The sequence below is a fragment of the Theropithecus gelada genome, chromosome 5, assembly GCF_003255815.1.
Source record: "Theropithecus gelada isolate Dixy chromosome 5, Tgel_1.0, whole genome shotgun sequence".
NCBI lineage: Eukaryota > Metazoa > Chordata > Mammalia > Primates > Cercopithecidae > Theropithecus > Theropithecus gelada.
This window is the reverse complement of record NC_037672.1, coordinates 143718280-143745411: the sequence shown is the minus strand read 5'-3', so window position 1 is coordinate 143745411 and position 27132 is coordinate 143718280. Positions and strand designations below refer to the sequence as shown.

At 35.2% G+C, this 27132-nt stretch overlaps 1 protein-coding gene across 4 annotated transcripts in view; it reads left to right on the top strand.

Annotated features, from left to right (window-relative positions):
* The window catches only part of TTC29 (tetratricopeptide repeat domain 29), a 252624-nt gene that overhangs the window by 163364 nt on the left and 62128 nt on the right, over window positions 1–27132 (top strand). The window lies entirely within an intron of this gene.

The window sequence follows — 27132 nt, the reverse complement described above, 5'->3', positions numbered from 1 at the left end:
TTCTTAAATAGTAAGACTTCAAAGTCAAAACTTCCTATTGATCCATGGGTTACAGATGGATATTGTATTAGCAGGCATGAAAACAACATTAATCTCTTTATACATTTCTATCAGAGCAATCTTGGGTGACTAGATGCATTATCAATGAGCCGTAATACTTTGAGAAGAATCTCTTTTCTAAGCAGTAGGTCTCAATGGTGGGCTTAACATATTAAGTAAACCATGCTACAGTAGACTTGATGTTATCCAGTCTTTGTTGTTGCATCTATAGAGCACTGGTGTGGTAGATTTTTCATAATTCTTAAGGACCCTGATTTTTGGAATGGTAAATGAACATGAGCTTCAACATCAAAGTCACCAGCTGCAGTGGCTACTAATAAGAGTTAGCCTGTCCTTTAAATCCAGGCATTGACTTCTCCTCTCCAGCTACGAAAGCTCTAGATAGCATCTTCTTCCAATGAAATGCTGTTTCATCTATATTGAAAAAATGTCGTTTAGTGTAGCCACCTTCATTAATTATCTTAGCTAGATCTTCTGGATAACTTGCTGCAGCTTCTCCATTAGCATTTGTCGTTTCACCTTGCACTTCTATGTTATGGAGACTTCTTTTCTTAAACTTCATAAATCAATCTCCGCTAGTTTCAAACTTTTATTCTGAAGATTCCTTACCTCTCAGCCTTCGTAGAATTGAAGAGAGTTTGGGGCTTGTTCTGGATATTGGTTTTAGCTTAAGAGAATGTTGTGGCTCATGTAATATTTTATCCACACCACTAAAAGTTTCCCCATATCAGCAATACAGCTGTTTTGCTTTCTTTTCATGTGTTCACTGGAGTAGCACTTTTAATTTCTTTCAAGAACTTTCTTTTCTCTTGTATTCACCACTTAGCTAACCATTTGGCACAAGAGGCCAAGCGTTTGGCCTATCTCAGCTTTCAACATGCCTTCCTCACTAAGCATAGTAATCATTTCTACCTTTTGATTTAAAGTGATAGATATGCAATGCTTCCTTTTACATGAACACTTAGAGGCCAGTGTAGGGTTATTAGTTGGCCATTTTTCAATATTGTTGTGTCTCAGGGAATAGGGAGGCCCAAGGAGAGGGAGAGACAGGGGAATAGCTGGTCAGTGGAGCAGTCAGAACACACACAACATTTATCAGTTAAATTCACTGTCTTATATGGGTGCAATACATGGCATCCCAAAACAATTACAATGGTAACATCAAAGATCACTCATCACAGGTCACCATAACAGAAATAATAACAACAAGTTTGAAATACTGAATTACCAAAATGTGACACAGAGGAACTAAGTGAGTACATGCTATTGGAAAAATTGTACTGATAGACTTGCTCAAAACAAGGTTGCCATACACCTTCAATGTGTAAAAAATGCAACATCTGCGAAGTGCAATAAAGAAAAGCACAATGAAACAGTGCATGTTTGTAGCAAAATTAAAGGAAATTTAAAATACTTATAAATGGAACAATCTATATTCACAAATTGAGAATTCTCCACTCAATTGAGAATATAATTCAACTACTCTACTTATGATAGTCATCGCCATCCTTACATGGACTTTGGGCCACATAAATATTTATATGAACTTGATAACAGGGGTACAAAAGAAGTAGCTGCCCTGTTCTAGGAATAAAACTATGGGCTGCAAATTTTTCAGGTTTGCATATACTAAAGCTACGTAACAACAAAAAATGTTCAGAAAATTTGTTTACCAGTACATACATGTTGGTGGGTGAATTTCTGGTCATGAGAACTATTAAGGAAGCTTCACAATACCGAACCCTGCCTGGTGCCATTCCTTGCTGAGTGGGATTCTGCACAGTCTTGCTTAGCAAGTCCGCAACTTCTGATGCAAAGTTTAGTGTGCACAGTACACATGACCCACATGGTCAGGAAAGATACACACTTCCTGAAGCTGGAGGTGAGTATCTGGCTTTTCAACACCTACAGTGAGAACAAGTCTTGATTTTGCACCTACATTTATAAAGTAGGAAATTAAGCATAGGAATGGAGATTTAGATGCTGGTGGACAATCTCTAGAAATAGCGGTAAGTGCTATGAAAAAAAATAATAATAAAGCAGGTATGAGAATAGAAAGTGATTGGGTTTGGTGAGGGCTGTTTTAAATGGAAGGTTTTGAGGAGTTTGAAGAGAAGCCTAATTGAAATGAGGAATCATGTATATGTAGGAGGGTGGGGAGAAGATATCTAGATAAAGCAAGGCTTGTTTTACCTGGATAGAGACCCATATGGCTGGAACAAATTGAGTGAGGGGGAGAGAAGTAAGAATTGAAGTTTGAGGGCAGCCAGTTAATTTAGGCCTTGTAAGCCATGGTGATTACTTTAGATTTTATTCCAGTTCTTGCTGAGTTATCACTGAGGTCTGAGAAGAGAACTCTAACTTTCCAAAAAGATCACCTTGGCTGCTATGTGAAGAACAGCTTGTAAAGCAGGGGGCTTTGTTTTAAATCAAAATCTAGAGTAAAAAATATATTTTACCTTGTGACATGGAATACGTAATTGAATAAACAGTTTGACAAAACAGTACTTACTACGTGTGAAGTACTCTGATATTTTTCTGTTGTAGCCTAGCCTAGTCTATTTCCTATTTTAATGATTCCAAAGAAATTTTAAGTAGAAGATTTTTAAGAGAAAAAAATGACATTGAAGTTAAAAATGTTCAGTGGTGACAAGATATTCTGTTGCATTTCTAATATGAACAAGTATTTGAAGATACCCTGTGGAAAATTAAACTTCATAATAAGCCTTAGGCAGTTTCTCAAGGTGCAACTCAAGGACCACTTGCATCAAAATTATGAGGGGTAGGTGGTGTTGAGTTGTTAAAAATGTATCTTTCTAGGGTCCTATCTTGGAATTATTGAATCAGAATCTCTAATGAAGGGGCTTAAGAATCTGCTTTTAACAAGCTCACCAGGAGATTCTTACATGCAGGAGCTGTTCTTAAATTTCTTGAATTTTTCAGTATTTTAAGGTGATAGTGCAAGGTTAGCTTTTCTTCATGAATATGTGATAGTTCACTAATATATGTAAACCCAGTTAGTGAGTCGTAAGATAACATTTCCTTATCCCTAAACTCATCCGGTTGTATACATTAAATATGTATGGCTCATTACATGTCAATCATACTTTAACAAAGTATATTTTTAAAGGATAACATTTCTTAGCAGTAATAGTACTGCAGAACATTATTATGAATTCACAGATGGAATATGGAAAGCACTTCAAGTCAGTGCTTTTATTCAGTGCATCTATCCCCATCACCTCCTTTAGATATCTATTTAAAAATCAGTTCAAAAGTTCCTTGAACTCTTTTCCTCTCTAATCCCAACTCTGTATCAATACTTGTCACTTCACATAATTTATCAAAATATCACAAAATTTATCAAAAATAATCTAGTTTTCTCTGCTTTCCTTTCCTTTCCCCTTCTAAAAGTTTCTGAAGTTTTACTTCCCTAAGAAACCTACCTTCGATGGTTGAAATGTGACTAAATGGCACATATTCACAACTTTACAATTCTAAGTGGTATATGACAGCATCATTTTTCCAAACCTTTGTATGTCATTGATTTTCACTAAATATTATCTCCACTGTGGCACAGGTGGAATTTTCGCAGCATGTCATTCTATTTAGATGCATTCTAGATACTACAGGTTAAATGGTCTTTCTGAAAAGCATTTTCAAACTATTATTAAAGGGTGTGGGAAGTTTTTCTTTACTTAGTTTTAAAATGAAACACAGGAAACCCTAGACAGTAGCTATATTACGAATCACACACATGTAAGACCAGGCTGCAATCTGGCACATTTGATGTATGTGAAAAATGGGGCTTAAGACCTGATGTCATAAAGTCATTTTGTAAAATGTTTTCCAATGTCAGCTTCACTTTTATTATGGATGGAATAATGTGCCCCATATTAGTGATATCCCTATAGCAAAGCCTGCCACAGGGGCATTCTCCCCATCCCTTAGCCAAAGCAAAATATTCTGACATATGACTGTATGTCAAAGAAATCATCTCTCATCAATTCAGCTTCAAAAACAAAAAAGGGACAGAATTCTTATGTGTTCATGGGAAAGCATGGGGTTAAAGTGGACTGCATTCCAGGAAGTGTTCAGTTGACTTGCTATGTGGTGAAAGGCTGTGCAGTCCTAGCTAATGACTTGTAGGTACTGAATCCTCAGGTCTCTCAGGTGGTTTCAGTCGATCAGTTTCAGCAGCATGATGAAAAGGTTGAGATAAAATAAACTGACAGTTGCTACTCATCGTAGGCAGCATGCTGTACCCAGGCAGCTGAGACCCTGGGAGCCCTCTTTCTTAAACAAAGGCTTTCACTGCAGTGAGCAATGAACTCCAAATGAAAAAAAATTGGGGGCAGATTGGCAGCTGGTGACCGACAGGAGGAGGGGAAGGAGGGAAACTGGGAAACACAGCAATTGTTGGCTAATTAGAAGCCATTCCCACCTACTTAATACCAACCCATTAAGCAGAAAACACTTTTCATCTTTCTCTCCTGCTACACATGACATTGTACTCCAATCAATACCCTCCCACTGGCTGCCTCAGTGCCCACAAATGAATACACTGCAAGTTTAAGAATGTAGGAATTGACTTGGGACAGTGAAGCTGCAGCTTTCACACAAGATTTTCTGAAGATACTAGGCTAGCGATGCTTAAATAAAGTGATCACATCTGTTAACTGGCAGCTGTCAAAAACTGGCAAACATAGGAGAAAACCTAAGCATGCTAGACTTATTTGAGTCTTAATAGCAAACAATTGTGTAAATCAATTTTCCCGCTTTGGAGGGAACAACTCAAATATTTTGCTTTCGCTACAACTGCTACCATTTCCACACACACACAGACAAAAACACACACACATACACACACACACACATATACAATGTTTAAGAAGATACATGGAGAATATAATAGGTATATATCAAATTATGTTGCATTACCTATTGAGCAGGATGTTTAAGTAGAATTCTTTCATTTGTCCCACCTATAATAATTTCTCTTAACAACCCAAATAAACTACTGGAAATGTATCCTCATGCAATATGATGCTATTCATGTACCATCTCCTTCATATTATTTTGAACAATTTTTCCTCCTTACTAGGTGAGTTCCTTGTCCCTCAAAAACAGATTTTATCTCAAATAATATTTACATGAAAATAATATATATCTGAAATGTTATTTTGATTTGTTTCAGTGCTGTGACTTTAAATTTACTCCCAGGCTCAAGCATTTCTCCTGCCCCAGCCTCCCAAGTAGATGAGACTACAGGTGCGTGTCACCACATCCAGCTAATGTTTTTCTTTTTTTTTTTTGGTAGAGGTGGGGGTTTCACTATGTTACCTAGTCTGGTCTCAAACACCTAACCTCAAGCAATCCTCCTGCCTCGACCTCCCAAAGCACTGGGATTACAGGCATGCACCACCATGCCCAGCCTTAGTTCAGTGACTTTTATAAAGGTTCAATTTTTTTTTTCTGGGGCTAAATATTAGCTTCTAAAATTTATACAGATTTTCTAAATGATATGTGGTCACTTCTTGCATTCTTAGGCATTATTTCTGGGACTTTTATCACAGTATTAGCTTTCTGAGTAGGGAATAGAAAGGAAAACAAAATATTCCTCCCAAACTATGTGAAAATAACTAGGAAAGAGTTGTGGAGCCAATTATGATTTTGGAACCTAAAGTTTAAATTCACTGTATGGAAGGTTGCTCTATGAGACTGCCTTGAGGTTTCAGAGTAGAACCTGCAGTAGGGGAGAATATCTGGAAATCATGCTGGTCAAAAAGGGAAGAGCATGGTGCTATGATTTCATCCATGTACATAAAACAAGTGACGTGACATCCAAATTATCTTTTAATAAGTGTGAGTGGAGTGGATTAAATTTTACAAGTTGATTCAACTGTGTTATTTTAAAGCACATATTTCAAACACAGGCATAATTATTACCCAAAGTGTTGCCTGGCAGTGCCAGTCTTTTAGAGAACAAACAGTCACTTGTGCATTATACCTTACAGACATCTGCAAGGTAAGGGGACCTCTAAAGATGGTGCACTGGATGAAAAGAAAGAGGAAGAGGGAGAGCCTTCTTGTTTTAAAATTATGACTTTATTTCAGAAAACAGTTCCACTCATAAGTTTTATTTCTCAGCAAGCATTTACACTACTAATATCAAGCCTCGAAGGTAATTCATAGGAATTCTTCTGGTATCCTAAACCAACCAAGTTTACTATTTCAGTTGTAGGTGTGTGTGTGTGTGTGTGTGTATACTGTAGATATACATAAATATATATTCTTTAATAACCCAATTCTAATACAAAGAATATAGTTTCCTTATCACTAATTTAGTGACCATTAGTTAAATGTTCAAACTCTTTTATTTCAGTTTAATCATAAGTAAAATGCAGATAATATCAAAACTGTTAACATCATTTTAAGAAATAATAACAGAAATGTTAACAGAAATGTCATCTTTTATTATTAGACTACAGTTTTGGTTTTGAAACCAGACAGCTCAATAAACATGTAAAAGAATGAAAAGGGATTTGCAGAATTATAATGAAAAAGTTTAATCGTTTTCATTATATGAGAAAATGAGTCACATGAGTAAAGGTTGAGATTTCTTAGACTGGGGGAAAAGAAGGTTCTCTAAGGAGCCAGTAACTGTCTTCAAATAGGTGTCGTTAAGGAGAGGAGCTTTAACAGCTGTCCTCCATCTCCTCAGAGGACAGAGCAAAAGAAAATGTATTAACAATTACAGCACAAGAGATTTATTTTGATTCTCTATTGACTAGTGTAGAAACATTTCACTTATTCATCAGTCAAACTTTGATGACTTCAACAAGCCAAATATTTTTGTTGCTGCCATTTGAGGCAATTTCAACCTACTTGATAGAAGAATATATTTATCCCTCAAAAGTATATTAAAAATTAGAGGCTGAGGCAGGAGAATCACTTGAACCTGGGAGGCAGAGGTTACGGTGATCTGGGATCATGCCTTTGCGCTCCAGCCTGGGCAACAAGAACAAAACTCCATCTCAAAAAAAAAAAAAAAAAAAAAAATAGGCAGCAAGTTATAAACAGACAGTGATGACATCAATAAACAATAGCTGAAAGTATATTTTTAAAAGGTTCAAGTGTGTACGCACAGACACACACACTCTTACACAAAACCAAACAAACATGCAGCAATGCAGCAGTTTGGGGCCATTTTGCTTTGTAACCAAACGATCTTACAAACTCAATAGCCTTTTACTATAGCACAGAATTAATTTTTCTATTGATGATCTCCAGCTACCTACAAAAGATTAAATTATGTTCCATTTAATCTATTTAAGAATGCAGGGAAATTTTAAAGAAATATTATTTGGTAGACCTTAATGATGAAAAAGACCCTCAGATTTCTGGTTCATCTTCCATTTTTTCAGATAAAGAAACTTAATTTCACATAAGGTGAAGTGCACTATTGTCTTAGTCCATTCAGGCTGTTATAACAAAATACTATTAATTGGGTAACTTATAAACAGCAGAAATTTATTTCTCACAGTTCTGGAGGCTGGTAAGTCCAAGATTGAGGCAGATTCAATATATGCTGAGGCCTGCTTTTTGGCTCAAGGCAACTGCTTGCTGTGTCCTCACATGGTCAAAGGTGCAAATGAGCTCTCTCGGGTCTTTTTTATAAAGGTACTAATCCCATTTATGAGGGCTCTGCCCACATGATCTAATCACCTCCCAAAGGCCCCACCTCCTAATACCATCACCTTGTGGGGTTAGGATTTCAACATAGGAATTTTAAGGGGACACAAACATTCAGACCATAGCACTTACCAAAGGCCACAAGGAGTAGGTGACAGGGTCAGAACTTGAGGACATGTCTTCATAAACCACATATGACACCCTTTCCATTTTACTGTGTTGTCTCCAACAATTTTACTATTTTTAATTTTATTTTTGTCACTTATTGGAGCAAGTTTAAATTATCTAAAAAGTTTACCACTTGCCTTCTCAAAAGATGTTAAAAAAGGGATACTATATTATATACTATATTTATGTCCTTTTATACAGTAAATATAGTATCCTTCTATTATATAGTTTAGGGTATAGTAAATATAGTATATATTTTATAAATATAGTAAATGTAGTGTATATATATGTATATACTATACTATACCTGAGACTTAACTCCTTTCTCAGTTAAGAAAACTAGTTCAAGCTACTGAGTTAATACACAAGAATCAATTTCACAAGTCTTTAGAAAGGTTAGAGATAGAAATGAGTCTTAGGTTTCCAGTTAGACATACCATTTGAGAGTAGAATCCTGGTTAATTTGTCTCTTAAATCTTCATTAATCTGTGGATCCCATAGCTCTCTCTCTATCTTCAAAGAATAATTAACATAACTTTTGTTAAATTAGTCAGTCTATCCTTTAAAAATGGTACTGTTTAACACAAATATAGAAGACAAATTTCTGAGATGCTCCTATAATGTAAAAAATAAGAGACTACCTCTTCCCACTTTAGAAATTGTAGTCAGTAGTCTACTTTCACCTGAGACTTAGGTCCTTTCTCAGTTGAGAAATACCAAAAATATGATGAACTGTTGAAACATTACTTCTTCTATGAATGCACATTTATATGGCTGCCTCTGTCAGGAACAGATGTTGCTGAACTTATATTAAGGCATTGCAGATTATCCTAGATTTATATTTTATAATAAAACATTTCCCTATGATGAATCAAAATGTGTTCACATGTGAGTGTTTACAGGCTTCCTTCATCCCCATGCCTGCTCCATTTTCCTCCTCCTAACCCCCAAAGTAAAAGTATTTTCATTGGCTGAGAGAGAGGCTAAGTTGATTTACATAGAGGGTAAGTTTTCATGTATAAAAAAAATGAAGCAGAGGGTGTATGGGGACACAGACTAGGAAGCTAAACAAGAGACAGATGAGAGAGGAGGTTTGTGAGTACTGTTGGGGGTTGTGGAGAGTGAAAAGGAATTTGATAATAAAGAAAATAGGATGTGAAGTAACAAATATGTTAACTAGCTTGACTTAGCCATTCCACAATGTAAACGTATATCAAAACATCATGTTGTACACCATAAATATATACAATTATTATTTGTGAATTTAAATAAGTAAATACATAAATAAGTAAAAAAGAAAATTTGGAGAATATGATGTGGTATGTTGAATTTTTATATCTGAAAAATGCAAGTGAAGAATTTGAGTTTTACTTCAACTGCTTTTGTTGCTAATTGCTTCCTCTCCTATGACAGAACTCTTGAGACTGGACCACATGGGTTTCGGTATTTACAAGGTCTTCTCTAGTTACGTGTTCATTTTCTGATGCTTATTTGATGATTAAAACTTTGGTCAACTTAAATAAAACAATATTCCTTGCCTTTGGGCTTTTATATTCTATTCTAAATAACAGTCAATAGTAAAGTAATAATTACAGAATAAATTGTTTGGACTGATCATTTTCTACTCCTGTATATATTTCCCTGTATTATAGGGTAGTTTTTAAAGCAACAAAACACTATAATAGACAGCATTTTACATCATGGAATAGATTACATTGATATGTGAAAAACATTTTCTTCATCAGTCATTATCATCTACTTCTTACTAAACAAAAACAATGAGCTAAGTATTGCATTGAATGTGGTATTCCCTAACTTATTTCTCTGTTTCTCCCAGAGTAATGTCAGAAAACTTGCTACAAGATAAACATTTCACTTCTTAAGTGACTTTACAGGAATGTAATTAACAGTCATTTTATCTTGCTATTCAATTTCCTTTTATTCTTCTCTTGATAATTAATGCATTTCGATAATCCATTAATTTCAAATAATATTTTATATAAATGGCCAAGAGATATTTAATATATATAAAATAATACACTAAATAACTTATTTTTAAAGTGGTCACTTTCTGCACAAAGTTATCAGAGGAGGGACTAGTAGAAGACAAGATAAAATTACTGAGAAAAGAAGAGTGAAAAAATGTACTACAATGAGTAGAAGTTTAAGTGTCTTCTGTGTATATTAAATCAGAATGCCAGAAATCAATTTCTCAAAATAAAAATAAAGATAGAATTTGTAATAGGTTGTTTCACCTCTAGACTCAAACAATGCCATGTTTTCATTGGCTAAATAGCATGTTTTATAGCTGGTATTCTTTTTTTTTTTTTTCATTTATTTGCTTCAATTTCTTATTTGATAGAAATTGGCCTTGAGATTTGCTAATGATTGTCATTTTAGATTTTTATTCATTAAAAATTAAAAGTCAAGGTTTTCTCTTGGCTATCAGAATCCCCATCTAGTTTACTCTATCACCGATTTCTTTCATACTCCATGCATGCATAAAAATACTTTTGTAGAGAGGCACTCCATGTGCACAGCTAGATGGAATTCATTTTCTTAAGATACCAAAGTGAAAACACTTCAAAGCACTACTGTGATAAAATTTCATTTTCTGGTAGTCCTATACTAGAGGTAAATATTAATAATTTGAGATAAGGCAGTATTGGAATAGCATGTTAGTGAGCCTTACTTGTAATGAAGTTCTACTGATCTCAACATATAGTGAGTTGGTTTTATATAATGCTTGCTTTTATTGAGTAAATCTTTCATAATACATTTCTTTAAACTGTACTGAGCAAACCTTATAGTCTACTGATTTGTCATGTACATTTCAAGGTGTTAATCTTACACTATAAAATTATATGTGATTTTGCCTGTTATTTGTTTGGAGATATTGGGGTTGGGCTATATTTTCATTGTGATTTCAAAATCTCAGTTTCAGGAGCCTTAAAAGAAAGAAATCTTCCATTCAGAGCTTGAGTCTCTTGGGTTAATATGACAGTTAACTCATTTCAATATGATGTAATCTAAATATTTATATCAAGTATATATCTTTTGATTGAGAAATATGTCAAGCTCTATACTACTAGATCATTCAATCTATCGATTATTCTACTCATGTATCATTATAGATTTTATTGTGTTTCCTTTTTGTTCCAGACACTATACTGACAGATGTATTTCTGAATATATACTTATTTCAAAAAGGGGAGGATGTATTTTTATAACAAAGCATGTCTGGTGCCATTTTCTTTTCCATTATTACAATGATTCATAATGGAAAACTGAGTGATGTGGTAGAATACAATTGTCTTTCTTGTGTACTTTATATTATGCTTGCTCATCTAACTAACAAACTAAAATTTATCTAACCATTTTAATCTTCAAGTTTAAGACTGTCAGGATATTTTTATGTTTATGAGACTCATGAAGATCCACAATTTCCAATTCCCTGGGAAGGAAACAAGAGAAGCTATCTATAGTGAGACACAGAGATGTGGATTGTAATAACGATCCAGGCATCATTTATTGTCTGATTCTCCATTTTCTAATTTGTTATATTCGAAAATCATTCCAAGTTTACAGGACTGTTGAAAGAATTAAGTGTGAAAAAAAACTGGTACCTTTATATTTTATGTGTGTGTATGTGTACTTTAATATATATTTCTTCAGCAATTTAAGAGATGAACTGGAGAGAAGGCAAATCTAGAGTTATGAGAAGCTGAAACTAGCCCAAGGAAGAGCACTTAATCATAGAGAAGAAATTCCTACAGACATTCTCCACTATGTACATACCGGAATCCTGAATGTCTTATCTCATTTGCCCAAACAGGACATGTAATCCCTGGAAGAGACTTGGAAATTGATGTCCTCAAAAGATAGTGCCCTGGAACATGCCTCTTTGTATTTTTGTGATTTTGATATAATTTAGGCATTTTAAAAAATAAGCACATTTACAATGGAGAGAGTGGAAGTTCTTTTGACATCTGTACACACACACACACACAGACACCCAGACACACACACACACACACCCTCAAGTTAGAAAGACTCATTCAAAAAATGATTCATTTGAAAATCCTATACTCATTAAGGTGCTTAATCCTTTACAATTCCGAGATGACCAGAGCACTGTGGTCTCTACCCATACATGTTACCCAAAAAGTACTTTGAAAAGAAGTACTCCACTTAGCTCAATATGGGGGAAGCAAATAGATTTTAGTAGATTTAGATGAATACATGAATTTGGGGAATTTTATAAGCTCTTTCACAATGGTTTAAATTCAATTAACATATTTTTAAAGTTCTACAACAAAGCATAATATCACATTTATTTCAAATTCAAAGATTTTAGAAGGAAGTAAGTAACTTTTTGCTTAAAACATCATTTCCCTTTATCTCTCATACTGAAAATTGATGTGCACTTAAATGTTCTTTGCTTTCTCTTAAAGCTAAAGCTTTTAGTTAGAATTGTGTTTACTATCCTTGACATTTCAAAGAAAGATAAAAATATAAAAAAATCTTTCAAATTATAAAATATTCCAATTCTTGAGAATCTCTGCAGACCTAGAATCTCAAGTAGCTGTAAATGTCATTATTAAGATCGGTTGGAGGTGAAATATAACAAGTTGGCCAAAACAAAAAGTTTATTTCAATGTAATGTTGAATTTAAGATTCACTTCTTAGATTCAGCTAACTAGATAATAAGACGTTCTAAAAGCAGTGGAAATAACAGGTGGGTCCAAGCTATATGAAAACCTATAAATTCAACCTTATTTTGACTAGCTTCCAGGTTAGTCTTCCATTAAGTGGAGATTCAGAACCAATGTAAAGGAAGTAAAATGAGCCCTTGGCAGTTTCACCAGGAGTTGAGAGCCAAAGACTGTGGGATAAGTGCTGTGATGCCCAGACTCAGCCAGACAGAGTCTAATCTGATATAATTCTAACCTGCTCTAAAACCTCAGACCATAGTAGCCTATCATGACAAAAATTAAAATAGAGAATTATATCATCTACTCTTTAACTCTTTTACTTAACTCAAAATATTTAGTTAATTAATGAGATAGATGTTAAAATTACCAAGAGATTCCAAGTATTTTTACCAACGGATCTGATTTAAGAATGTGCCACATATCTCAGTTGAATTCAATTTATAATATTAGTTGAATGCTTTTTGTAAGCTATAGAAAATTACTTTAAAAATATACTGCTCCTATTTTTTATGCACTCATGCTACACCTAGACATTGGGAACATTGTACATCATTTGGAAAAATTTGAAAATTAATTGGAAGGAATTCAAATTATAAAGGAAATGGGGGTGGAAGTTGCTCTTCAGTGTATATACATGTGTAGTTGTAACCAGGATGTATTAATTGAGGATGTCAATAAATAACTATTGTAAAATATTTTTTAAAGTCCTCACATGATAATTCTGGAATATGACATTTATTCTTATATTTATAAATTATTTTTAAGGGAATTATAAGCAGGCTACATTGGGAGCAAGTATACTTCAAATTTAAGTTCCTCCTCTCATTGTTCAAAGCTGTTGTTGTCTAGCTTGTAAGTCTTACAACAGCATTTCTATTTTTTCTTTTTTTCTTTTTTTCTTTTTTTTGCATATTTAGGAGTATAAGTGCAGTTGTGTTACATGGATATATTGGGTAGCAGTAAAGTCTGCGCTTTTAGTGTAGTATACCCATCATCTGAATAGTGAACAATGAACCCAATAGGTAATTTTTGAACCCTCTCTCCCCTCACTCCCTTCTTCCTTTTGGAGTCCAGGGTCTATTCTCCTCTGTATGTCCCTGCATACCTGTTGTTTCACTCCCACTTGTAAGTGAGAATGCGTGGTATTTGATTTTCACAACAAGATTTCAAAACTGCTTTTCACAAAGTTTCTCTTTGTTGCTCATAATTTCTAGAAAGTAAATATGCAGTCTATTTCTTGATGTAGAAATGTGCACTCACATATGCACATATGCAAACATAGGATGCGTATGCACCCGAATGTCGGGATGGAAGCTGCTGTTCGATGTGTATGTATGCATAGTTGCTTCTCCACAACAGAACACCTATAAGAATGCAAGCATGTGGAATACAGAATACAGAGTGGAAATGAGATATTTTCAACTTAATTTCTACTAAAAAATTGAATAAAAAGAAAGAATAAAGGACATACTGAAGTTCTGTCCTCTGAAAATTTGGCTAGCATCAGAGTGGTGGTATAGATGTGGTGATTAAGAGAAGCAGGTAGACTTGAGATACTTTTTTTATAGAACCAACAAGACTTGTTGATAGCTTACATTCAGGGATGAGAAAAAGAAAGAAAGAAATAATGATTCCTAAATTTGGAATGTGAGCAGAGATGATTTTGTTTGGAAAGAAACACATTGAATGGGAAAAATTAAGGGACCTATTTTGGACATGTTATGCTTTAGATGTTTAAGATGTTTATCAGATCCTTCATGAAGCATTTCAAGCCTGGATTGAGTATGTAAGTTTGGAACTCAGAAGGAAAAACTGAGCTGTGGATATATATTTGAAAGTTATGGCTTACATATAGTATTGAAGCAGTGGTATTTCGTGAAATAACTTTAAAGGAATACAAGGGAGAAAAATGGTCAAGGTTTGAGAACTAGGACCTTCTACAAGTAAAAGTTGGGTTCTAGAGGAGGAGCTAGCAGGAGAAAGTAAGAAAGAGCATAGAATACTACATATCCTGAAAAACTTTTCCACCAGGAAATACTTTATTTCCACTGAAATATGAAACACATATAATTTTTTAAAGATTTTTTAAATACATGGCTATGCTGGCAAAAGGTAAGGAAATACCCAGAAGCCTAAAATAGCAAGGAAGTCATTTTGGCTTAAAAGGAGTGAGCAAGAAGACAAGTGATAGGATATAACGTCCCAGTATTAATAGATAGGATGAGATGGGAATGATCCAATAGAGAGGGAAAAAATTACAGTGAAGGATAAGGGAGAACTGCTAGAGCAATGTTCTTATTTAGTTAAGAAGAAATGGAATCTACTACAAAAATCACAGGGTTGGCCTTAGATGGCAGCACAGACACATCTCCATTCAAACAAAAGTCCAGGCACAAGGCGAGTTAGGCGAGTAACTGTGTTAGAAGATTATTGAAGTTATCTTCTAATTGCTCCAGTTTTGTTAGTGAAATAAGAAACAACATCATTATCTAGAGGACAGATTGAGAACTTTAAAGAGAAAGGAGAAGACATGAAAGCATTTTCTAGGAGAATGACGGAGTATATGAACTAAATCAATGTATAATTATTCCGTGCAAACCTAATGAACCACTTGAGGTAACTGTTTGTGAATCTAAAAACTAGTCAGCATGGTGTGGTTTCTCTCAAGCCCAGCTAAGCTACTCTTTGGGCACCAAGTATGAATATAATGGGTTTACCAAGTTAGTACATAAAATCAAAAAAGGGAAAGGGAAAATTAAAGATATATAAAAGGGAAAAATTAATATGATAAACAATGAAATTAATGAAAAAATAACTTCAAGGGATGGGCTAAGCATCAGATGTGATTCAGCTAAATGGAGAACTAATAAACTAAAAAACAAACCTAAAGAAAATATCAGACTAGATCATGTTAATGGACAAAGAGAAAGACAATATTGCCAACCAGTTAAGAATCACAGAAGATAAAGTAAAATTATCCAACATACAATAATTGGAGTTACATAGTGACAAAATGGAAGAAAGGCAACACCCAAAGGAATAGTGTCTGAGAAGAAATGAATGCTCAGATGTAGGGGTGGGTATATACCCAAAGGATTATAAATCATGCTGCTATAAAGACACATGCACATGTATGTTTATTGCGGCACTATTCACAATAGCAAAGACTTGGAATCAACCCAAATGTCCATCAGTGACAGACTGGATTAAGAAAATGTGGCACATATACACCATGGAATACTATGCAGCCATAAAAAAGGATGAGTTTGTGTCCTTTGTCGGGACATGGATGCAGCTGGAAACCATCATTCTTAGCAAACTATCACAAGAACAGAAAACCAAACACCGCATGTTCTCACTTATAGGTGGGAACTGAACAATGAGATCACTTGGACTCGGGAAGGGGAACATCACACACCGGGGCCTATCATGGGGAGGGGGCAGAGGGGAGGGATTGCATTGGGAGTTATACCTGATGTAAATGACGAGTTGATGGGTGCAGTACACCAACATGGCACAAGTATACATATGTAACAAACCTGCATGTTATGCACATATACCCTAGAACTTAAAGTATAATAATAATAATAAATTAATTTAAAAAAAAATAAAAAATAAAAAAAAGAAATACAACATATTCCAAACAAAGTAAATAAGAGTCTGCAACTTGGAAACTTCAGAGTAAAACTGTGGAACACCAAAGATAAAGCAAATATTTTAAAAATGATGAAGAAGAGGCTGGCCACGGTGGCTTACACCTATAATCCCAACGCTTTGGGAGGCTGAAGTAGGTGGATCACTTGAGGTCAGGAGTTTGAGACCAGCCTGGCCAACATGGTAAAAATCCATCTCTACTAAAAATACAAAAATCAGCCTGGCAAGGTGGCAGGTGCCTGTAATCCCAGCCACTCAGGAGGCTGAGGCAGGAGAATCACTTGCATCTGGGAGGCAGAGGTTTCAGTGACCAGAGATCACCCCACTGCAGTCCAGCCTGGGTAACAGAACGAGACTCCATCTCAAAAAAAAAAAAAGTGACGAAGAAGAATAAAATAAAATATTTTTTAGGGAATGACAAGTCGACAGTTCAATAATCAAACAGTAACAATGGGAGTCAAGATACAGGGGAATAATATTTGTAATATAATGAGAGAAACCACAATCAACCTAGAATTGTAAACCTAGCAAAACTATCACTCAAGAACAATGGCAGAGTAAAGATATTTTCAGATGAACAAATCATTCTACTCACCGAACCTCACCAAAACAAATTCTAAAGTGTGTGCTAAAGGGTAAAGTAAAGTGATCCCAGAAGAAAGGTCTGAAATGCAAGAAAGAATGGTTTAAAAAAAAAAGATAGACATATAAGTGAATCTAAATAATTATTGATTCTATAAAAAGATAAATTATAAATCCTAATTTGAAGGATTAAAAAATGGCAATAAGGACACATAATTCAGGTTGGAATGACTGGAGCTAAAGTGGCCTTGTACAGGAAGAGGTTAAATATACTAATTTGCTTTCAACTTTTTAAACTTTATTATACATATGTCTAGAGTAACAGCTAAAAGAAATAGAATCATAGAAGGAAAGAAAGGAATAAAGTGAGAAAGACCAAACCAAAAAGAGCAAAGGGGGAAAAATGAAACACAAGAAAATCAGAACAAAAAGCATTAAATAATACAATAAAAATGAATTCATAATAGCAATGAATATAAGTTGACTAAATTATTTTATTAAACTATCATGTGAACTATTAAAGATAAAGATTATCGGAACAAACTCAACACATTTAGTGACATGGCATCTACCAGAAACGTATCTAAAAACTAGAAAGGCTGAAAAACTAAGAAATGAGAAAATATATACAAGCAAGTACCGACAAAAGCCAAGAAACTTTTATTTACCAGACAAAATAGACCTTTAAAGCAAAAGTATACCAGAGACATAAAGGAAGTTACTATATAATAATGAAAGGTTCAATTCACTGGAAAGATATAAGGTTCTAAGTAGAAATGTGCCTAGTTCCAAAGGCTTTCAATGTATTAAAGCAAAAGTTGACAGAATAAACATGGAGAAATTTCAAATCTATCATCATAAGAGATTTTCACATACTTCTTGGTAGTTGATGGTTTAAGCAAACCTAAATATCTGCAAAAATAAAAATGACTTGAACAATCAAATTTGAAAATATGATGTACTTAATACAAGTAAAACTATTTCTAACAATAAGAAAATACATATTATTTTCAAGCACATGCAAAACATTTTTAAAAACTGACATCCATGAAACAGTCCTTGACAGAATCTATAGGATTGATATCATACAGACCATGTTCTCTATGCACAGTGTGATTAAGTTAACTTCAACAAAAATTTGTTTAAAAATTTTTTTCAAAAGAAGCAAATAAATAGGCTCTTCAAAAAAAAAATCAAAAGTGAAGTTAGATAATTCTTAGTACTAAATAGCTATGAAAATATTAAAATTTCAAAATTAATGAAATAGAGCTAAAGCAACTCTTAAAGGGGCATTTATAACCTTAAATAGTTATATTAAGAAAAATAAAGTATATGAATTAACAGACTAAGTATATAAATTAAGAAGTTACAATAACAGAATATACTTGGAGAACGTAAAAGAGGAAATAAAGAACATAAATAAAATAGAGCACAAAGATAAAACACTAATGACTCCCAAACTTAACGTCTCCACCAAGATGTTCCATGAACTCCAGTTCATTGTAGCCAACACTTAACATCTCCATTGAGATATTCAGTAGCCATCTGAAATCCAGTGTGAACTCCTGATTTTCACACCAATTTTTTCACCCCAATCCAACCATTCTGTTACCCCTAGGCTTGCTCATTGAGCAATCTTCTCTCAGTTCAATGGTAAATCCATTTTTCTAGTTTCTCAAGGCAAAACCCTTGGAGTCATCTTCATTTCTCCTTTCTCACACACCACATCCAGTTAGTGAGCAAATCCTATTGGCTTTTCTACCAATTTGATAACTCGAGGACTCTAAAAGTAGAGAAACTCCACAAGCATTCTGTTACAAATCTTGATATAATTTTACTCATGCCAGAGTCGGCATGAAATTTCAAAGGCACCATATACTTGAGTTATAGTGCTAAGAATCTAGTAAGACAAAAGAAAATTTAGAGGCTTAGAACACTGCAGCTGGAGAAGAAAGGACTGGCAAAGTATAGATAAATTAATTGTAAACAGCATAGAGAAAAAGTAATATGAAGGAAATAGCAAGATTATGTGGGAATTTCTTCTATGCTTCCAAAATGCCGTCTTAGTTATTAGAATAAAGACATTTTTGTCTAATGAATAAATATCCAGAACACACAAATAAAAATGATAAAAACGCCTCTCTCCTAGTTTAAAAAAAAAAAAAAAAAGTCAATGTAATATATAAAAAATGAGTTGGGGTCTAGTCCTGGCTCTGGCACCTGGCAGATGAGTTGGCAAAGGCAATACAACTCTTTGTGCTTTGGTTTTCTCTTCTGTAAAGAGGAGGGCAGACATTCTGTGATCACAAAAGTATTAGGTTGGCACAAAAGCAATTGCGGTTTTTCCCATTGCTTGTGCGCAAACCTAATATCTTCTGCCTCAGAGAGCCATGATTACAGGAGATAGGATACCCGACTGCACTACTGCTGTGATGTGAACACAACTACCTGTCCCCACCCCTGTGTGCAAGAGCACTCAGCCAAACTTCCATTGCTGGTGTGAACATGACAAAGACACTGGTAACCCGAACCCTCCATGTACCACCACCACCATCACCAGTGTGAACGCATGCACTGATACCATTGGCCCTGCCTCCCCGTTCCAGTTCCGTCGCCGGCACAAACATGGAGCCCAGCAGCCCCACACCATCCAGCACCCCACCCCCACTGCTGCTAGCACAAGTATGAGCACAAACACTGGCAACTCGCCCCTGCCTGTGCCCCACTGCCAGAATGAGCACACAGAACAGTGCAACCCTGCTTCTATCGGTACTCCACTCCAGCCAATGTGTATGCACTCTGCTGCACTAACACACTTGAGCAGGCACAGATCTCATTGCCCCAGTGAAGTGCTTTTGCTAATAACCGCCCATCAGAGTGCTGTGGCCAGCGGACCAGGAGCACCTTGGCCCCTCCAGCACAGCAGATTCCTAACCTCCAGGGGCCAGAGAACAAAGTTGGGGGCCCAGTACCAGCCCTCCATAGTTGGAGCATGCAGATCAGGCGAGCCAAGCTAAACCTTGGCCCCCTAAAATCCTCCAGAAGCAAACCCATCAGTTGAACCCAACTGAAACCAAAATCACATCCCCAAAGGCATCAAAGAAGATAAAAACAAAACAAAACAGCTTCAAAGATCTAAAGGACAGCAACTTCAAAGATTGAAGGAACATCAGCCCACACAGATGAGAAAGAACCAGAGCAAGAACTCTGGCAACTCAAAAAGCCAGAGTGTCTTCTTACCACTAGTTCCCCAACAATGGTTCCTAACCAGGCTGAAAAGGTTGAAATGATAGAAATAGAATTCAGAATGTGGATAGGAGTGAAGATCATCAACATCTAGGAGAAAGTTGAAACCCAATCCAAGGAATCTAAGGAATACAATGAAACAATACAGAAAATAAAAGATGAAATGGCCATTTTAAGAAACAAACTGATAGAGCTGAAGAATTCACTTCAAAAATTTCAGAATACAATTGCAAATATTAAAAAGCAGAATTGATCAAGCTGAGGAAAGAATCTCAGAGCTCAAAGACTGGTTCTTCAAAATAACTCAGACAAAAAGAAAAAACAATAAAGAAGAATGAAAAATGAATTTCTCAAAGGGTAATATGGGATTATGTAAAGTCACCATTTGAGAAATATGGGATTATGTAAAGAGAGCAAATCTATGATTTATTGGCATCCCAAAAGAGAGGGAGAGAAAGCAAGCAACTTGTAAAACATATTTTAGGATTTCATCCATGAAAATTTCCCAACCTCACCAGAGAGGCCGACATTCAAATTCAGGAAATGCAGAGAACCCCTGCAAGATATTATACAAGACAACCATCCCTAAGACACACAGACATCAGATTTTCCAAGGTCAAAATGAAAGAAAAAATGTAAAAGGCAGATAGAGAGAAGGGGTAGATCATCTACAAAGAGAACCTCATTGGGCTAATAGCAGACCTTTCAGGAGAAATGCTACAAGTCAGAAGAGGCTAGAGACCTATATTCAGCATTCTTAAAAAAAAAAAAAAAAAGAAATTCCAACCAAGAATTTCATATCCAGCCCAACTAAGCTTCATAAACAAAGGAGAAATGAGATCCTTTTCAGACAAGCAAATGCCAAGGGAATTCATTACCACTAGACCTGCCTTACAAGGGGTCTTTGAGGGAATGCTAAATATGGAAAGAAAAGATTGTTACCAGCCACCACACTTTATCACATAGACTATTGGCCCTATAAAGCAACCACACAATCAAGTGTGCATAATAACCAGCCAATGACATCATTACAGGATCAAATTCACACATATCAATATTAATCTTGAATAAAAACAGGATAAATTTCCCAAGTAAAAGGAACAGAGTGACAAGTTGGATAAAGAAGCAAGAAACAATGGTAGGTTGTCTTTAAGAGATCCATCTCGCATGCAATGACACCTATAGGCTCAAAGTAAGGAAAGGGATGGAGAAAATCTACTGAGCAAATGGAAAACCAAAAAGTGGGGACTGCTATTCTAATTTCAGACAGACTTCAAACAAACAATGATCAAAAAAAGACAAGGGCATTATATAATGGTAAAGGGTACAATTCAACAAGAAGACCTAACTATCCTAAGTACATATGCACCAAACACAAGAGCACCTAGATTTATAAAGCAAGTTCTTAGAGACCTATGAAGAGAACTAGACAACCACACAATAATACTGGGAGACATTAACATCCCACTGGCAGCATTAGATAAGGTCATTGAGGCAGAACACTAACATAGATATTCAGGACCTGAACTCGACACTTAACTAAATGGACCTAACAGACATCTACAGAACTGTCCACCTCAAAACAACTGAACATACATTCTTCTCCTCTGCACATGGCACATATTTTAAAATCTACCACACAATAGGCCATAAAACAATCCTCCACAAATTAAAAAAAACAGAAATCACACCAAGTATACTCTCAGATCACAGCACAATAAAAATAGAAATCAATCTAAAGAAAATTGCCCCAAACCATATAATTACACAGAAATTAAACAACCTGCTCCTGATCGACTTCTGGGTAAACAATGAAATTAAGGTAGAAATCAAGACATTATTTGAAAATAACAAGAACAAAGATGTAACAGAATCTCTGGGATGCAGCTAAAGCAACATTAAGAGGGAAGTGTATAGACTGAACGCCCATATCAAAAAATTAGAAAGATCTCACATTAACAAACTAACATCACACCTAAGGGAACTATAGAAACAAGAACAAACCAACCCCAAAGCTAGCAAAAAACAAGACATAACTAAAATGAGAGCTGATTTGAGGGGAAATAAGACATGAAAAACCATGCAAAAGATCAATGAATCCAGGAGTTGGTTTCTTGAAAGAATAAATAAGATAGATAGACTGCTAGCTAAACTAATAAAGAAAGAATATCCAAATGAACACAATCAAAAATGACAAAGGAGACATGACCTCCAACACCACAGAAATACAAGTAACCATTACAGACATGAACAACTCTACACACACAAACTAAAAAACCTAGAAGAAATATATAAATTCCAGGAAACATACAGCTTCCCATTATTGAACCAGGAAGAAACTGAATCAATGAACAAACAAATCACAGGTTCCAAAATTGAAGCAGTGATAAACAGCCTATGAATAAGAAAAAACCCAGGACCAGATGGATTCACAGCTGAATTCTATCAGATGTATAAAGAAGAGCTGGTGCCATTCCTACTGAAAGTATTAAAAAACAAAAACAGAAGAAGGAACTCCTCCCTAACTCATTCTATGAGACCAGCATCATCCTGATACCATAACCTGGCAGATACACACACACAAAATAGAGAACTTCAGGCCAATATCCTTGAAGAACATAAATGCAAAAATCCTCAACAAAATACCAGCAAACCAAACACAGCAGCACATCAACAAACTAATCTAAGATCAAGTAGATTAGCACCTATGATCAAGTAGTCTGTAAGCTCTGGGATGCAAGATTGCTTCAACAAATGCAGATGAATATATGTGATTCATCACATAAACAAAACTAAAAACAAAAATCTGATGATCATTTCAACAGATGCAGAGAAACCTTTCAATAAAACTCAGTATCTCTTCATGTTAAAAACCCTCAGCAAATTGGGTATTGAGGGAACATACCTGAAAATAATAAGAAGCACCCATGACAAACACTCAGCCAACATCATACTGAATGGTCACAAGCTGGAAGCATTGGTTTTGAGAACAAGAACAAGACAAAGATGCCCACTCTCACCACTCCTATTTAACATAGTACTGGAAGCCTTAGCCACAGCAGTCGGGCAAGAGAAAGAAATAAAATTCATCCAAATAGGAAGAGAGAAAGTGAAACTCTCTGTTTGCAGACTAAATGATACTATACCTAGAAAACCCATAGTCTTTGCCCAAAAGCTCTTTGATGTGATAAACAACTTCAGCAAAGTTTCAAGATACAAAATCAATGAACAAAAATCAGTAGCATTTCTATACACCCACAAAGTCCAAGTTGAGAGTCAAATCAATAAAGCAGTCTCATTCATAATAGCCACAAAAAGAATAAAATACACAGAAATACGGCTAACCAGAGAGGTAAAAGATCACTACTATGAAAATTACAAAACACTGCTCAAAGATATCAGAGATAACACAAATGGAAAGACATTCCATGCTGATAGATAGAAAGAATCAATATTGTTACGATGGCCATATTACCGAAAGCAATTTATAGATTCAATGCTATTCCTATCAAACTGCTAACAACATTCTTCACAGAACCAAAAAAATAACCACAACCATTTAAAAATTAATAGGGAACAAAAAAGAGCCTAAATAGCCAAGACAATCCTAAGCAAAAAGAACAAAGCTGGAGACATGACATTACCTGACTTCAAACTATACTACAAGGCTATAGTAACCAAACTTACATGGTACTGGTACAAAAACAGGCACATAGACTAATGGAACAAAATACAGAGCCCAGAAATAAGGCCGCACTCCTGCAATCATCTGATCTTTGACAAAAAACTAGCAATGTGGACAGAATTCCCTATTCACTAAATGGTTCTGGGATAACTGGGTAGCCATGTGGAGAAGATTGAAACTGGACCCCTTTCTTATATCATATACAAAAAATCAACTCAAGGTAAAATCTAAAACTGCAAAAACTCTGCAAGATAACCTAGAAAATACCATTCTGGACATAGGACCTGGCAAAGATTTTATGACAGAGATGCCAAAAGCAATTGCAGCAAAAACAAAAATTGACAAATGGAACCTAATTAAACTAAAGAGCTTCTGCACAGCAAAAGAAACTATCGACGTAGTAAACAGACAACCTACAGAATGGGAGAATATATTTGCAAACTACATATCCAACAAAGGTCTAATATCCAGAATCTATAAGGAACTTAAACAAATAACAAGCAGAAAACAAACAACTCCATTAAAAATTGAGCAAAGGATATGAACAGACACTTTTCAAAAGACATACACACAGCCAACAAGCATATAAGAAGATGCTCACTGTCACTAATCATTAGAGAAATGTAAATTAAAGTCACAATGAGATACCATCTCACACCAGTCAGAATGGTTATTAATAAAAGTCAAAAAATAACGATGCTGGTAAGGTTGTGGAGAAAAGGGAATGCTTATACACTGCTGGTGGGAATGCAAATTAGTTCAGCCATTGTGGAAGGCAGTGTGGCGATTTCTCAAAGAATTTAAAACAGAACTACCATTCAACCCACAATTCTATTACTCAGTGTATACCCAAAGGATTATAAATTGTTCTACATAAAGAAACATGCATACGTATGTTCATCGTAGCACTATTCACAACAGCAAAGACATAGAATCAATCTAAATGCCTATCAAATCTGGGTAAAGAAAATGTGGTGCGTATACACCATGAAATACTACACAACCATGAAAAGGAACGAGATCATGTCCTTTGCAGCAATATGGATAGAGCTGGAGACCATTATCCTAAGCGTACTAAGACAGAAACCGAAAACCAAATACTACGTGTTCTTGCCAACAAGTGGGAGCTAAATATTGAGTACACAGGAACACAAAGAAGGGAACAACAGACAGTGGGCCTGCTGGAGGGCAGAGGGTGGTAGGAGGGACAGGATTGAAAAACTACCTATCGGATACTATGCTTATTACCTGTGTGACAAAATAATCTGTACACTAAAGCCCCATGACACACAATTTGCCTATATAACAAACCTGCACCTGTACCCCTGAACCTAAAATAAAAGTAAAAACAAAGAAACATCTGAGCAACATATAGTCTTTGACTAAAACCTGACCATAAAACTGACAACTGAAGTCTACATGTTTCTTAATAATGAGGGCTTAGCTCTCTGCTTCTGGGCATATTCACATAATGTGCCTGTGAGGTCTTATTCTGTATCAAAAATTATGATATGTATATTTAATCAATGGCTTCTGTTCTTATTGAGTATTAACATATCAAAACAGTATGTGCTAATTGGACATAATAACAGCTAAAACTTTAGAACTAATAGAAAATAATGACTAACATTTATTGAGCCCTTGCGTGTTAGGCCTTATGCTAAGCAATTTTCATGCAGTTTCTCGTTTATTCTTACAAAGATATTATAAGTTAGTTACTGGTAAGATTCTTGGCAGCAGGGACCTAGGCTACCCTGCTTTCCTCTGAATATTGCCTGGCATCAAGTTGGCTTGGGACATATCAAGAAAGAGAGAGAGAGACACTAAACAAAACAGGTATTATTGCTTCCATTTTACACATTAGAAAAACTGAAGCTTAGATACATTAGGGCACACATTGCTAAGTAACATAGCTGGAATCTGAACCCAGGTTTGTTTGATTGCAGAATGCATGCTTTGAACCGCACTGTCTTTACCCTACTTGGTCACTGACTCTGAGTTATCTGAATTCAGAGAATGTTATCTCTTATGCAATTATGCATAATTTTGAACTTCCTGAAGATCAGAATTCAGTTGAGTGTATTTTTGTTAAGTAATTTGTAATTTATTTAAGTCAAAGAAATTACAGGCCAATTCAAGGAATATTTGCCTCCAGTTTCTCAAATATAAAAGAGTTTCTTTTTTAAAAAAGTGAAAATGTTTTCCCATCAAGGTGGCAGTAGAAAACTGATGTGAAGGAGGATAAATGCCCCTACTACTAAGTGTGGTTCCTGGCAGTGTGGATGTTACTCAGAAGGCTTTTTTTTTTTTTTTTTTTTTTGAGAAATGCAGAAGCTCAGACTCACTCAGATCTACTAGATCATCCTCTGCATTTTACAAAATGCCCAGAGTTCTCTACTCTGGCTGCACTTCAGACTCCACTGTTAGTTTTTTTAAAGCTACTGATGCAGAGACCTCACACCAGGGATTTGGATTTCAATGGGCATTAATTGAGTGTCATTCAGACAATTTTTTTTTCTAAAGTTCCCCAAGTGAGCCTAAGGAACAACTAGGGTTGAGAACCACTAGAATTATAAGCCTGAAAACTATAAAGTCCAGATTCTTTTCCCAGTGCCCCCACTTGCTTGAGCAAATCATCTAGCTTCTCTAGGTCTGCCTTTTAATCTATTTAATAAAGATGATGTTTAGCCTGCCTACTTAAGGGGAGTTGTAACAAACAGACACAAAAAGCTTTGAGAAGTTTAAAGCAACGTTGCATAGCATTATTTTTATTGTGCTTGACTACACTTATCATCTATTGCGCAGTACCATTTTTTTAGAAATTTAGAAATAGTGAAAGCAAATGAAGCTGTTCAAGTTCCTTAAACCTGCATAAGAAATAACAGAAAAGCATCAGAACTAAACCCAATTCGGGGTCACTGTTGTGCAACACTGCTTCTTGGCCCAAAGTATAACTAAAATGATTATTGGCTGGAGAATATGCCACCAAGTGAAGACGGACAACATACCTGTTCAGTATCGCTTAACTTACAGCAGAGATAGGGACTGCCTTTCTTTTGTTTTTAATGGTGTATGAAGTGCTTTTGCATCTACATCTTTCTTCTGGGTAGGCATAAAACATATATGCTTAATCTCTATTTTAGTTTCTGAAAGCTAGAATTAACCAATGATAGATCCTTATACTAACTTTCACTAGCATATTTTTTTGTAGTAGTAGTCAAATCCCATAATTGATAAAGTAAGAGATAAACCATTTTTTTAAAATTCTAGAAATCAGGAAAATATTAAGCTTGAATATTAGATTTTTATCAGATACAATATTTTTAT